Below are 15,365 nucleotides of genomic sequence, written 5' to 3'. Positions count from 1 at the left end.
CTGCCATACTGGCTTTACAAACTAAGCCCATGCATTTCTATGGATGCTGTGTCTCCCCATTAGAAATTCTCTGGGCTACAATACAAAAATCAAGTCAAAAGCTGGGCCAAATATCCAGTCAAGAAAATCTGGTTGTGTACAGGTGACTGATTGCTGCAATACTATCAATGCTTTGTTCTACTACTGGCTCACAAAAACTTTGTTCTCTTAACGTAGATTCATACACCCAAAGCTATGGAAAAATGTCAGCGGCTGATGGACACTTCTAGCATTGAGGCGGAAGAAGATGCGAGCGTCCACAAAAGGCAGTGCAGGGTCACGTGATGGTAAGACCTCTTAAATACAGACTACATTATTTACACAATTCAAATATTCTTTTTGCAATCAGTGCAGATTGTATGGTCTTTTATTTCAGTTGAATCCGTTCTGCAAGCAAGAAAGCATTCCAGGATGGTGCGTGTGCCTGGAAGCCCTGTCTGTAAGTTAACATTTATAAATGTATTTAAGAAACCAGTTGAGTCATATTTCCTACCATGGAACTACTGACATTCATGTTTATTAACCTGGTGCATATCATGTGGCTGTTCTGATGTATTTGTCTCTTCCTGCCTTTTTTTAGGTCAGCAGATGTCACTGCCTCCACTACCTGCATGTGAGTTTTTCTTTTTAGCGATTGTTTATTGTAACAGCATAAGTTTATCTTTTGCAAATGTCATGTGCAAGAAACCTACCATAAATGAACTGACCAATATTCATATTTACTTTCTTTTTAGATGAGTCAACACCACACAGGCAACCAGCTCATTGCCCAGAGCTGGATGGGTCTATCTATTATAATGCCTGCCACTTCATCTTGGGACCCAGTTGAAGGTACAGTGTCTTTGAATTTTCCATTTCCAAGTAAATACAATTTCATGACAAGGAACTTGAGAGTAACTAACTTTTTTGTTGTAAACAGCACAAGTGACTCATCACACAGAGGGAGGTGGTTTGGCCATGGAGATAAGAAGACTCACTTAATTTGTTCACATATGCAAGTATATAATGTATTTAACAACTAAAACTAACACCATCCATTTTTCCATAGCAATAAGGACAACCATTACCGCATGGCACAGCGAATGGACGCATTTGAGGAGAAGATGGATGAGCTGCTCATGCTCTTAAGGAGCTCCCAGTCACCTCCCTCTGCTCTAGTCGATGACATATTGCTGTCGTCCTGCTCGACAGTCACTGAGCTGCAGGAGAGGAGGAACAAAACGCCCTCCCTCCAGGACTTGTACTCTGGGACCTAAGCGGGCAGAGACCATCACCAAAGACTCCACATATCCTGCACACACACTCTTTAACTTCCTCCCCTCTGGCAGGCGCTACAGATCCCTGCACACAAAAACAACCAGACACAAGAACAACTCTTTTCCCACTGCCGTCACTCTCCTGAACTGCAGATAAGTGGGGTCATCCCCACTTTGACCATTCACCTGCACATTACATACTTTATCATTCCAATATGTGTCTTGCACACTACATTTGCACTATTACTTTGCACTCAACATCACACTCCATGTGTACTTATATTGGTATTATGTCTTATTTCTATAGTTGTATATTGTGTTGGTATCTGCCACAATGTATATTGTTGTCTCTATTGTACAGTATGCCTGTCTATTTGTTGAATGTATAGAGCACCTACCAAAGTCAAATTCCTTGTGTTAGTATACTTGGGTAACATGGAGTCTGATGTTTATATATATTTTTAGACCTTTTGTATTTTGATTATTTTATAATAAAGTTATAAATCCCATCAATTTTGCCTGTTCATTAATTCTTGCAAATATATAATGCATTCCTGCTCATGCAGTTTAAAGTAGTTTAAAGTAATAATAAAATTGGTATGCAAAGGTTGCAATGTTAGGGGAAGGTTTCCTAAAGGTTGCAACGTTTAGGGAAGGGAACGTTCCATAAATGTTGCAACGGTTAAGGAACGTTAGGGGAAGGTCTATGAAGGTTGCAACGGTTAGGAAACGTTAGGGGAAGGTTCTCTAAAGGTTGCAACCTTTAGATAACGTTAGGGGACGTTACGTTATATAACCCAGAACGTTCCTGGAACATTCAGCAAACTTTCCATGGGAACCAAAACTTACCTTCGGGGAATGTTTGGGAACCAAAAACTATGTTAGCTGTGTTACACATCACACTCCACCAAGACGGTGCCATTTCAGTAGATTTACTCACTAACATTGTTGTGGAAACACAATAAGCATGGAAACTAAATGCACACTTCCTGCATAACTGCATTAGCCTACTTGAAATAATTACTCCTCTAGTAAATAGTATTCACATGAAATAAAACAATAAAACATTGAGACCATTCAACAAAGCACACTGGGTAATAACAAATTCAACACATGAACTGGTTGCTATCGACTGTCTCTAGGCTTCCTCAGTCATTGTAAAGCTGCCGAAGTTGAACATTATCCAAAACTCCATTTCTCAGACGAGCGTCAATTTGGGAGCTTGCATGCCACTCCTTCCTTCTCAAAAGACTTTAAAAAAAGTCTGTTTGCACAATTTCACAAATAATCACAGGGACCGAACCGAAACATACCTAACGTGCCAACTTTTTCCAGGTTTATCACGTATTTTAACTTTTCCCCCGCTGCCTTGCCGTTTTAATATTTTCCCGTAGAATAGGCTATCCCATATACTCTCATATAACATTAGTCCTGCCATCTGGCCTGTCTCTGTGTTGTCCTGTTGTTACCCCCTTGCCCTTCCAGCGAAATAGATGTCTTCAAATCATCGTTTTGCTTGCTTGAATGCGAACTTAGAGTGATGTTAACCTATAAGTTAACTGCGTGGTTGTCGTGAGAGCACGATTCATTGGCACTTGCAGTGTTCGGCTGTATGTCTACGTGCGCACCTGCCTGTACCAATTGCTACTCAGCTACGAGTATATAAATAATTTCCCCTATATTCACTCCAAGTTGGCCTACCATAACTTACCAACCCTACACTGTAGACCATAAACTGGCTATGTATATGAAATAACCAAATTTGTTCAACTTTATGAAGCTGAATTACGCACTGCTAATCGGAACGTAACACATTTTTGTTTGCGCAGGAGAGAGAAAGACAGCGATTAACAAATTGCACTTGTTGCTGGTTACCAATAAATACTATATATTTTTTTGCAAACTACAAAAACAGAAAGGATGGAGACAGCAAAGCTAGATATGGGCAGGAACAAGGTCAATTGGTAGAAATGCTTGTCAAAACGTTTGTCAAAACAGTGTTTAAAGTTAAGCTACACGGTAAACTAAAAGTAAACCAAAGGCAAATTTAGCCTTTTTAGGGCTATATAAAAGTTGACCAAATGAAGGCTGTTAGGCGTGAATAAAGTAGGCTACTTTGTTGCTCCAACCCTTCCAACAACGGGGACGAATGTTGACATTTTCCCATATTTTGGGTGAGAAACCCGGGAAATCTCCCTTATTTTCATTGTTCAATGTTGACAGCTATGGAACGAAAGAGAACGTTATATGTGTAGCAAAGTGTTTGGTTGCAGTATATAAACTACCAGAGCAGGCTATTCAAGTAAATGAACATAGAGGCTGTCTCAGTCAATAAATAGTTTATTTGTTTTTTAGTCCTTGTCTTATAATTTTCTTAGAAAGTTTCTTAGTTTTCTTTAAAAGGGGAAAGGGTACATGATGCACATAACAAAGGAAAATACACACAACCAAAATAAAGACAAAATACCATAAACAGACACAAATGCCCCCAACTCTTAAGTAATATGGGCCCACACCCACTACATCTCAGTCAGACCGCAACCTCTATAGAATCAAACTGGGAAGAGATGGACTAAGCTATAATTCACACAAAGTTACTTCGAAATACACACCATTCTACCTAGGAAGTAATTTCATCACACGAGGATACACAGCAATTGTCAACCCACACTAACAAGTGCTCACACAAAGCAGGCTACTACACAGGTTTGGCTGACTAGGTGAAGTTCAGTAGGCCGCAGGCCATAGATGGACAAAGAGAGGAGAAAGGGGCAAAATATGAGAAATTAAGAAAAACCAAAACAAACCAACAAACAGACAAAGCGCCTGCCCGTACGAAGGCGCACGCGCACAGACAAACGATATCAACAACCCCAAACTAAAGGAAAAACATGACTGGATACGATGCTAAAACTCAAACAAAACACGGAGAAAACAGTGGTCAGTACCCCTTGCCCACAATTCGAAGGCCTTGCACTGCTGGTGATGAACGGTAACACTACTGGCTGCCACCCAGGGTTTGTCTGAAGTGATTCACGCTCAACGAACGATGTACCGCTAACAGTTCCAGCCTTCCGACGCCGGCAACACGTTACAAACAAATGACGCCGGAAGACGTGTTTTAAACAGGAAGACATTTGTTGCTCATTATCAGTCCCGCCCCCATATGCACACAATCCGCCTGGCAGCTGTGACAAGTTCACCCGGCTACATATGCGACAGAAATCAACAATCAAACAAGCCACTTCGATTTTTTGCTGTTTTTATGAATACAAAAGTTGGGTGACCCCCAGACAAAAAGAAAAATTGGGTGACCCTCCCCTCAACAAACAAAGAATGAAAAGACATGACCCTCCCCTATTTTCCTCCGGTGGCCCCTTGAATAAATAACGAACAGTCCCTTATGTTCAAATCAGAGTTTCCGCTAGAAAAAAAGGGTGCCGGTCAAAGTGACCGGCAGAGGTTTCTTTTTCCGGACATTTTGATGATATGCTGGTCAAATATCCTATTATCGCTTCTTAATTAGTCAAATTGAGGAAAACTGGAGACAGGCTATGTAGCTTAAAGAATGACATAATCAGGCTGTATAGAATGCAACGTGTTCATTAGCCTAACTTAAACATGCCTAACAATATCTAGCCAGTCTCTATGTTTTCATGGACAGCAAGAGTCCGCTTCGTTCGTTGTTTTAAAAAGGCGTTGTTGCTGCTACCCACGTTATCTCCAGTGGTGACTGTTTAACTTGCACAGATGCGTGCACACAAGAATGAGCGCTTACACCACTACCCCCTAAGCTATGCCTCTTTATTTGATAACAATAAATTAAGAAATGTTGCTTATTCTGAGAAATGTTTAGTTTCTTTTTCTTTCGGCCCGCGGTTCAATGATACAGTTTAATTGTGCCTGAAATTATCAGCGGACCAGCAATCTCCTCGTCGAGGAGGCCCTAACTCTGCAGATTATAGACAGAGAAAGCATATAGGCCTACTGTATGCTTTGGGTAAAGAACACAGTTGCATGTCCAGTGTAGCTACACGGAGAATGACAGTGTCTTGGAGCGGCCGCACCCCCGGAACTCCACTTCCAACGTCACTGATTCCGACAGATAGGCCTACGCCCGACACTTCTGCTTTTTAGCTGGGGGTGGTGGAGTTGACTGGACAGGCTTCAGACGTTACCAATTTATCATCATCCATCGCGTCTGGCCTCTGAAAAAAACTTTTAAGGCTAGTCTGCCTGGGCCTGGCCATGTTTGAACCGCCTCACTCATTTGTTCGTTGTTTAACATGGACATTTTAAGCGTGCGCTTCATATTTGAAATGCAGCATAGGCTATGCGTGTTGTTTAATAGCATACTTTTCAAACGGTAGAGCCTGTTCATTAAAAAACATAGCCAGAGGATGTATAATATAGGCTTACATATATACATATATTACATTTCATTTTTTTTTTTCGGCCAATGTCCGGTAATTACCGGACAACAGAAACCCTGGTTCAAATAGTCATTTTAATTGACCAATCCATTTTTCTAATTTAATCATGTAAGGTAAGCATATATGGTGGTGGTGGGGAGGGTATTGTAGGGGCACCACGTTGTACATAATTTACAGCCAGCCATTACGTGTTCACTTGCAGAGGCGGACAGAGTACACAGCTTCATTACTTGAGTAAAAGTACAGATACCCTTTGCTAAATTTTACTCAAGTACAAGTAAAAGTACAACAGTCAGATGTCTACTTAAGTAAAAAGTACTTGAGTTTTAAAAGTACTTGAGTATCAAGAGTACAAGAGTAGCCTACATTTTCTAAATATTGCATTACTACTGCCACAGTGCTTACATTTATGTACAGAAACGTCCTACATGGAGTTATGAAAAATGTTAATACCTCCTTTTACATTCTGTAAAAGGAATTGAAACTAAAATCAAGTCATTTTCATCTTTTTACCATGTTGCCAGGGATGGAGTTGACTTTGGGGGAAAGCTGAAGGTAATTGCTGAAAGGCTGTCCCAATCAGTGGTGCCTGCACAATCCAATCACGTTTGAGAGGGAAACAACAAATTGAGGGTTTCCGAGATTTTTCTTTTGGGTACTCACGGTTATGGATAGAAATGTAGTGGAGTAAAGAGTACAATATTTGCCTCTCAAATGTACTTGAGTAAAGTCATGAGTACTCCCCAATAATGATACTTGAGTAAAGTACAGATCCCTCAAAAGTGTACTCAAGTACTGTACTCAAGTAAATGTACTCCGTTACTGTCAAATTGATAAATAGCCATGTATGTTTCAGATAAAAACATATTCGGTCCTATGGACACAATCTGGAGCTTATCGGATTAAGCTTTTCAGGGTAGCCGGGGACTTGGCCATTCCACACTTTAGACGGCTACATTTGGGGGGGACTGTTTGCCTAAGTATCTCTCACCTGAAAATGAAATTGCATAAGAGTGTTGCTGGTCATAACAGATGTATGAAACCATCTTTAGATTGTGTAACTAAGATCACAGTTTGAAGTAGCCTATAAAGATCAAAGTCCATAGGTGTCCCTGTGCACAAACCTTCAGTTGAACAGGTGCAGGTGAGGCAGGTAAGTATAATCCAAGAGTGAAAGATCAGGTCTTGATCTTTCACTCTTGGATTATAGCCTATAAAGATGTTGAACTGAAAGCGTAATATTAATAGTTGGGCGTCGAATGACATTTTCCACCGTTTAAAGTAAGACATTGGAGTTGGTATGATGCTGTGTTCTTCAAATTGATAAATTACTGTACTCAAGTAAATGTACTCCGTTACTGTCCGGCTCTGTTCACTTGTATGGTATTGTTGCAGTCCCAACAGTCTGCGCTTTTATCTGTTGAGTTGTTGTGTACTGTTTATTGTGTCGTGTTCTGATGACGTTCAGTGGCGCGACTTGTGTGTATCTTTAAACTGACATGCAAGCTAAGTTTCCCCGAGTTCGGGCTTTTAAACCTATTCGCTGCGTCTGTATCTCCCCATAGTGTCGACTCCTTTACATTGGTGACCCCGACGACTCTTTGGACGGTAATCCTGAGAGTTTTCAACATGACTACTAACACCGTTGCACTTAAAGGTCTCATCTCATCGTTTTTTCATTAATTTTGCAGTGGTCTGTAGTGTTGATGAATGCCCTGTGAGCCGGTTCTGGTGAAAAAAATGCTGTCCTGCGTCTGTTTCATGCTGTTCTAGTTTGGCGGGGAAGGTGGGCGGGGAGGAACGACTGGATTTCGCCTCTAGTCATGAATATTAATGATATGCTAATGAATTCACCTCTGATTGGCTAACAGTACTGTGACGCTTCCTCCAGTGCGTCCTCATCCGATTCTGCCTGTGCTATGCTCCATATTCAACTTTACAGTGCTAAAACCTAAAAGCTGTTGCACAAAATGTCGTCGGAGATACAACTTCATGTGTTTGATCCGAGTAGGAAGAAGAACCGCTTCCTGATCGTTTGTCAATTGCATGTCCGCTTAAAATTTCTCCTAAAAGAGGTAAACGTTTGTGGCAATAGTAATCTTGCATTCAAGTAATAAACAGTTGGAAACGTTTTAAAATAAAGACCTATTTATTTACACAGTCAAAAGTCTTTGCAATCTTCCGAGTAGATATTTGACTTCACAACACAGGTTATAAGCACCCTAAATGCAGTTCAGCCACTGACCTAGCCTGCTAATTGTATGCTATCGGAATAGATAGTTATGGTTTGAATTCCATGATAATATCATTGAAAGACCACTTGGTTATAGCTCAATATATATATAGATCTAAATGCAAACACACTTACCTACTCCTAGCTATATTTTGCTGGAATTGCACCGGCAGAGAACGTGTGCTGCAAGACTTCTCCAGTAATGAGTATAAACTATGGCTTTGATAGCCTACATTGGCAGAGGTTAGCCTACTCAAGTTGTTTTCTGTCACGTATGACCCTTAGGAAAAAGTACTATAGGAATCTTATAGTATAAGACTACTATAGAAAAACTATAGCAGTTATAGGATATTATAGAGTTATTAGTAGTACTTCTACAGTATGTCCCAAAATACGTATTCCTATAAGATAACTATAATATTTTGTCCCAAAATACTATAAGATTCCTATACTACTTTTTCATAAGGGGATTGCTCATGTGGTTAGAAAAATGGGCAACACCAGTACCCCTGTTGTCTGTATGACCCTGTACCCAGGATTAGAACCAGTCTGCCTTAACATAATGTACTCCCTTCAAAATGCACTAAACATTCGACTATGACGACTATGGCCCTCTGTGAGACAGAAGATATGAAATGTAAGAAACCTTTAGCTTAAAAGGGACAAAAACTGACAAAACTCCTAAAACAAATATACAAAACAGGTCAATTTTCAATAAATAACTTTATTATATTTACATACAGCAGTGGTACTCAATCTCAAGTGTTCCACAAGTAGATGTGGTAAAATATAATAGAGGAGTTGTTTGCAATATTGAACCAACTTGTATGTAAATCCAAACAGTTCTGCAACACTGATGTAACCTATGCCAGTTTAAATCATATGAATCCTCTGACACCATAAGCAAGGTGCAAAGACAACAAGCAAGGTGGTTCAGTGAGAAGGCCCATTGTGTAATATACTGTTGAAGTAGGTCTACTGTTTTTTTTTTTTACTAGGTGGTCCGTGAAACACTGACAAATAGTAATATTGCAGTCTATTAGAATAATGCAAACACAAAACAAGAACATCCAAACTATGCACAGAATTAACAATGTCCTCTTTTTGCCAGACGATGCACACATCTGGCCTACAGATCCTTTGTAAGATGGTGCTGGGATTATTTAGGGAAAAAGGTCTGAGTTGCTGTTTCGGCTTGTATTGTCCTGGGGATCCGAAGGGACAACACACAAAACACATTCGTTGGCTGTGATGATTCTATTACATTGCTCTTTGATTGCGCTGGGCCATAGGTGGAGCCATCAGGTGTTATTGTGGAGATGTCGCTTTCATCCTCCTCCTCCTCTTGATCAACCCGAGGTCTTCTAGCTGGCCTTGGATGAACAGGCTTGATGGCAGTAGAGGTAGCAGGCCCCCATGCCCATGGTGTATGCGAAGTGCTTGTATTAATACTCATACTTTTCATTAAGTATTCTGTTTGGGTACCTAAAGTAAATAAATGTGTATTACTGTCAAGTTACAAGATACTAATAGTACACAGGACATTCACTATCTCACACAAAACTGTACTGGCACAATGGAAACAATGGAACAATGGAAATGATTTACTAAGTAGCACACCCACAAGAAGACATTCGGTAATATCAATTCTATCTGTTATGCAATTCATGGGTTTCATCAGGTCCATTTACACAGGTGTATTAATCAAGCACCATGCAGTCTACATTCATAATCGAGGTGCTTGATTTTATACACCTGTGGAAAGTGACCTGAAGAAATCCATGAATTGACTTTCCCAAACATTGACGAGCACATAAGAACCTGTATTAGCCTACTAGAAAAAGACTTCTAGAAACTAACTAGCACAACAATAAAAGTTAAATCACAAACCTTTGCTTCTAACGTGATGACCTAATGTAGGCTAGAAAGCTGTGTAGCCTGACATGAGGATGTGCTCTGGAAGACATACAAAACACTAAGTAAACAGCAAGTAATCAAACAAAACATCATTGTAGGCCTACAAAGGTCAATGTAATAATGGCAAGAAGACATAAATTAGACTGAAGTGTAAATACCCGAGCTCTAGTGATAGCAACTTAGCCTGATAGTGCACGGGTATTGTGTTTTTGATTTTCCCTGTTTAGACTAGAACAATAATTCGTACTTAGTTGAGCATAAGATATTGTTGCTAATATTATTATTTGTGGTTTAACACTTAGGTTAGAAGATTATAGGTTCAACAAGCTAAATCTCTGGGTAGTGTGGTCAGTTTCTTATGAGTGTAGCTACACCAGGCACGTGAACTGAAGCATTCCGCTCAAAGTATGTACTGCAACAATTAGCTTCCAATAGGCCTAATCAATGGAAGTAGCTACACCTGGCGCGTGTTAGTGGCCTGTAGGCTACGCTCGGGAAAATAGACCATTCCTCTAATGGATTTTACCAGAGCCCTTCCTATTAGACATTCTCTGATTTTACACGCCGCTAACAGAACACTTCAGTTACGTGCCTGGTGTAGCTTCCTGTAATATAGGCTAGCCTAAGCCTAGCTTGTACCCTTTTCATGCATGTTAACGTGAAGAATATGAACATGCTATTTTGTAACAGACTTTAGGTGGAAAAGTTTGTTTGTACTTACAGCCTGTGAGCTGGTGGTCGATCATCATGACGGTACAGAACCAGGTTTTCAGAACATCGATGCAAAACCACTTTCTAAATGTAGGCAGTGAGTGTGGTCGAAATTATTGGAACACAGAACTAATGTTGCGCTACTTCGGTGGTGGTGTTCCAACGATAAATCCGAACCATTTCTTCCTCAACTCATGTTTCTAAGGCAAGACATGCAACATTGATGTGTTATTGCCACATATAACACAGGCACGATTTTTTCCGCCATGTTAGCAACTTGCTGTTAACTCCTACTAGCTGCAGAGAGACAATCCCCTAGCCGCAAAATCTTCCAGTCTTCCTGTAGGCGGTCACAAGCCAAGGTGGGCGAGGCCATGAATAATCAGTTTCCCTTCGGCCTCATTGGGAAGGGCTCTTTCTGATTCGCTTGTTTTTCCGTGTATTTTCTTTCATTGGCTAATGCGGGCAATGGGGGTAGAAGATAATTTTCACGTACAGCATGCATATGCAACTTGGAGTGAGCTATAGTATTTCGAAAGTAACAAGTATTAAACGGTTTCTCAGTGAATGAGACCTTTAAGCTACCGGAGTTTTGGGAAGGACATGCGGCAATGTGGTTTGCTCAGGCAGAGGCTTGAAAGAATTGTGAATAAGCTTTATAGTCTACTGTATTTCTCCTGTTCTTGTCCAATGCAACCATCCTTTGTTTATCCTTGAATTCAATGAAAGCCTGTCTAGAGGCCTTTTGCCTATCACCAGGTGTGAAATGTTAATGTTTGTAGACACAGTGAGGGGTCAGGCCTCTGAGGAACTTCCCAGGAAAGGGTAGTTTTAATTAAAAGACAATAGAAGCTGACCAGACCTGATGAAGGCCTAATCCTGATCCCCTTTCTGTTGCATATTTCAAACTTGGGTTGGACCTAGAGGTCACTCCTTCTTTTGTTTGTAACATAAAGTTAGTAGACTGTTTCTGTATAGTCCGAGAATACTGGTGGAACCCATGATGGGGTGACACAAACATGCCATCTCTCCCTTGAGGGGCACCCTCATTGAAAAGAATAAAGCCTGGATCCTGATTTTCCTTCGTCCTGACTGAGTCTTAAGAGAAATATGGTAGTAAAAATATACTATCAGGCTCAATTCGCGATCAGATCAGGATCAGCTGTTTGCTTTCATTGAGCGGCTTAGGTGACGCAAAATCATCGGAACTAATTAATGGACCACATGCTGTTTCTCCTCGGCGACCATAGGCCGTGTTTCATCTTCAGAGAGCTCTTTCTTCAGCAGCTGCCAGGGAGGTCTGCTCTTGCTGGTTCTAACATCAAGGACTCCCGCGACCTGGCTAAAGAGGCAGATACGTTTTTTTCTGTCATGCAGCACGGCAGGGCAGCAGTGCACCACTGCACTGCTAAATCATCGCCACCAGAGGGAGCTCTCGTCGCTGCAGCGCAGCAGAGGAAGGAATGGCCTGTGTTTCTACCATGCTCGTTTCAGACCTAAGGCTACGAAGTGCCGCCCGCCCTGCCGTTTCAAAGCATCGGGAAACGGGAGGGCCGGCGCTCATTTACAGCAATGAGTGTTGGCCATACAGGCGGTTTGCTGTTCGTCATCGATGCTGTTTCCGGACGTTGTTTCCTCTGTCAAAAACCAACGCCTGGTCAACGCCGAGACCTTTACCTCACTCCCTTGCATGCGCAGCAGTTCCAGTTCATCCCATCTGTGTAGCACTTTTGCGGCTGATGAGTTTTCACCCCTCCTGGCCGAATTCCCTGCCCTCACCCAACCCACTTTCTCATCCGGCGTGGTCAGACATGGTGTGGAGCATCACATCGCAACAGTGGGTCCTCTGGTTTATGCACGCGCTAGGCATTTGTATCCTGCAAAGCTCGCCATTGCCAAGGCAGAGTTCGAGACGCTGGTGCCCTTCGGCATTGTGCAGCGTTCTAACAGCCCTTGGGCTTCACCACTACATATGGTTCAGAAGCCTGGCGGTGGCTGGCGTCCATGCGGTGACTACCCTCGCTTGAATGAGGCCACTACACCTGACCACTACCCTGTTCCCCATATTCAGGACTTTTCTGCTCGCTTGACTGGTAAGGTCCTTTTTTCAAAGGTGGACCTCATCCGCGGTTATCACCAGGTGCTGCTGCATCCACAGGACGTGCACAAGACTGCTGTCATCACTCCTTTTGGCTTGTTTGAGTTCCTCCGCATGCCATTTGGATTAAAAAACGCCGCCCAGACGTTCCAGCGACTCATGGACAGTGTTCTGCGTGACTTGCTGTTAGTTTTTGTGTACTTGGACGACGTCCTCGTAGCTAGTACTTCCAAAGTTGAACACCTGGCGCACCTCAGGGTTCTGTTTCAGCGTCTGGACTGATCATCAATACAGCGAAGTGCCATTTCGGTTTGTCTGCCATTGACTTCCTTGGCCACCATGTCACGACCGAGGGGGCGGCTCCGCTAGCAGCTAAGGTGGAGGCCATTGGCCAGTTCCCGCGACTAGCCACGGTCAGAGCCCTACAGGAATTTTTAGGCATGGTGACTTTCTAACACCGCTTCGTTCCACGTGCAGCTCACCTCATGCGTCCCCTCTACGAGGCGCTTAAGGGTAAGGCTGCTAAACACACCATCGACTGTACAGGGGAAAGGACTCAGGCATTCATGGACACCAAAACGGCCTTGGGCAATGCCACCATGGTTACCCACCCATCTTCAGATGCACCTATCGCCATCACAACTGGCGTCTCTGACTATGCGGTAGGTGCCGTCCACGTGCAGCTGGTTGATGGTGCTTGGCAGCCGCTGGCCTTTTTCAGCCGGCAGTTGTGCCCAACGGAGAGGAAGTACAGCACGCTTGACTGAGAGCTGCTAGGCCTTTTCCTGGCCATAAGACACTTCCGTTTCCTGCTGGAAGGCTGATCATTCACTGCCTTTGTGGAAAACAAGCCTTTAACCTTTGCCATGGCCAAGATTTCGGAGCCATGGTCTGCCCGGCAGCAGCGTCAGCTTTCACAACGGGTTCACAACGGATATTCGTCATGTGGCAGGAAAGGACAATCATGTGGCAGACTGTCTTTCTCGTCGTTTTGTGGGGGCAGTGCGTCTTGGAGTGGATTATGCACGTATGGCGGCGGACCAGGTCCATGATGCTGACGTTCAGGCGTACAGGACTGCGTGGACTCAGTGGACTGCGTGGACTCAGTGGACTGCGTTTGGACTTTCCTTTTAGCGGCGCGGGTGTCTCTCTGCTGTGTGATGTTTCCACAGGTCAGGGCCGGCCCATTGTCACTAGCAGTTGGCGCAAGCAGGTCTTTGATGCTGTTCATGGCCTTTCACACCCCGGCAGGAGAGCGTCACAGAAGCTGGTGGCAGCAAAATTTGTTTGGCATGGCCTCAAAAAAGATGTCGGGGACTGGGCCGCTGCCTGCCTTGAATGTCAGCGGGCCAAGATGCACTGTCACTCCAAAGCCCCTCTGGAAACTTTTCACGTCTCTGAGAAACGTTTCGACCACGTGCATGTGGACCTAGTGGGACCTTTGCCGCCCTCCCACGGTTTCACTTACCTGCTCAACGTGGTTGACCGCACCACTCGTTGGCCTGAGGCCATTCCACTGCAGTCCATCTCCACTGCAGATGTCGCGCGTGCATTCCTAGGCACATTGCGGGCGAGCCTCCGTGACGTCAGCTGGGTGGATCGTTTGCCTTGGGTGATGTTAGGTCTGCGTGCTGCTCCCAAAGAGGATCTCTCTTCATCCACGGAGTTGGTCTATGGACAGCCTCTGCGGGTGCCTGGTGATTTCTTGCGCACCTCCACGGTGATTTCTTCAGGCGCACCTCCACGGTGCTCAGGTTTTTGCGCCAGTGCCCACCTCTCAGCACAGCATGCCACGTTCACAGCTCTTGCCAGGATTGCAGGACACGGCATATGTGTTTATTCGTCATGATGTTCACCGCAGCCGCTTGCGTCCACCCTATGATGGCCCGTTCCGGGTGCTGGAAACGGGGGACAAATTTTTTGTCCTCGACATCGGGGCAAGCAAGACCGGGTGTCAGTGGACCCGCTTAAACCTGCTCACTTGGACTTGGACTCTCCAGTGGTGGTTGCCCAGCCCCCACGGCGGGGCCGTCCTCCATCTACCGCGCTTCCACAGTCAACGAACCCTGAACTTCCTGTTCCTGCGGCCCAGTGCCTGATGGCCAGAGCAAGTTTGGCCGAGCACTGCGCCCACCTCACCGGATGAACTTGTCTGTCTTTGTGAATTCTGGGGGGGCATGTGTAGGGGCACCACGTTGTACATAATTCAAGAATCCAACATTCAACATGTTTCATTTTAAGACTTCATAAGTTATCTTCTTTTAACATTGATGTTGCAATACTAGTGGAGTGGTTAAGCTCAAATGTTCCTAACAATTGGTCAGTGGCATAACGAGCCAACACCGGGCCCTTATGCAGGATTATCAAGACGGGGCCCCCCTACTACAACACATGATAATGCAACGTCCACGAGTAAGCCTATAAATAGGACAGGATAGGAAACTGCCTATATTACAGCACGCATGTAAGAGATGAGATGATTGACAAAATCGGGAGTAGGCCTACACGCACCATAGCAAAAAAAAAACACTACTTGTGACGGCGCACCATACCACATGAAAAAACACTGAATACGAGGCACCATAACACACTGTAACTCATTGTTACTACACTAGGCCTTGGCCCAAATAGGTGAAAATATGCTCACTTACATCATCGACTAGCTGCATTTTCAGACA

The sequence above is a fragment of the Alosa alosa genome, chromosome 4 (genome assembly GCF_017589495.1).
Source record: "Alosa alosa isolate M-15738 ecotype Scorff River chromosome 4, AALO_Geno_1.1, whole genome shotgun sequence".
In the NCBI taxonomy this organism is placed as follows: Eukaryota; Metazoa; Chordata; class Actinopteri; order Clupeiformes; family Clupeidae; genus Alosa; species Alosa alosa.
This window is presented reverse-complemented; position numbering follows the sequence as displayed.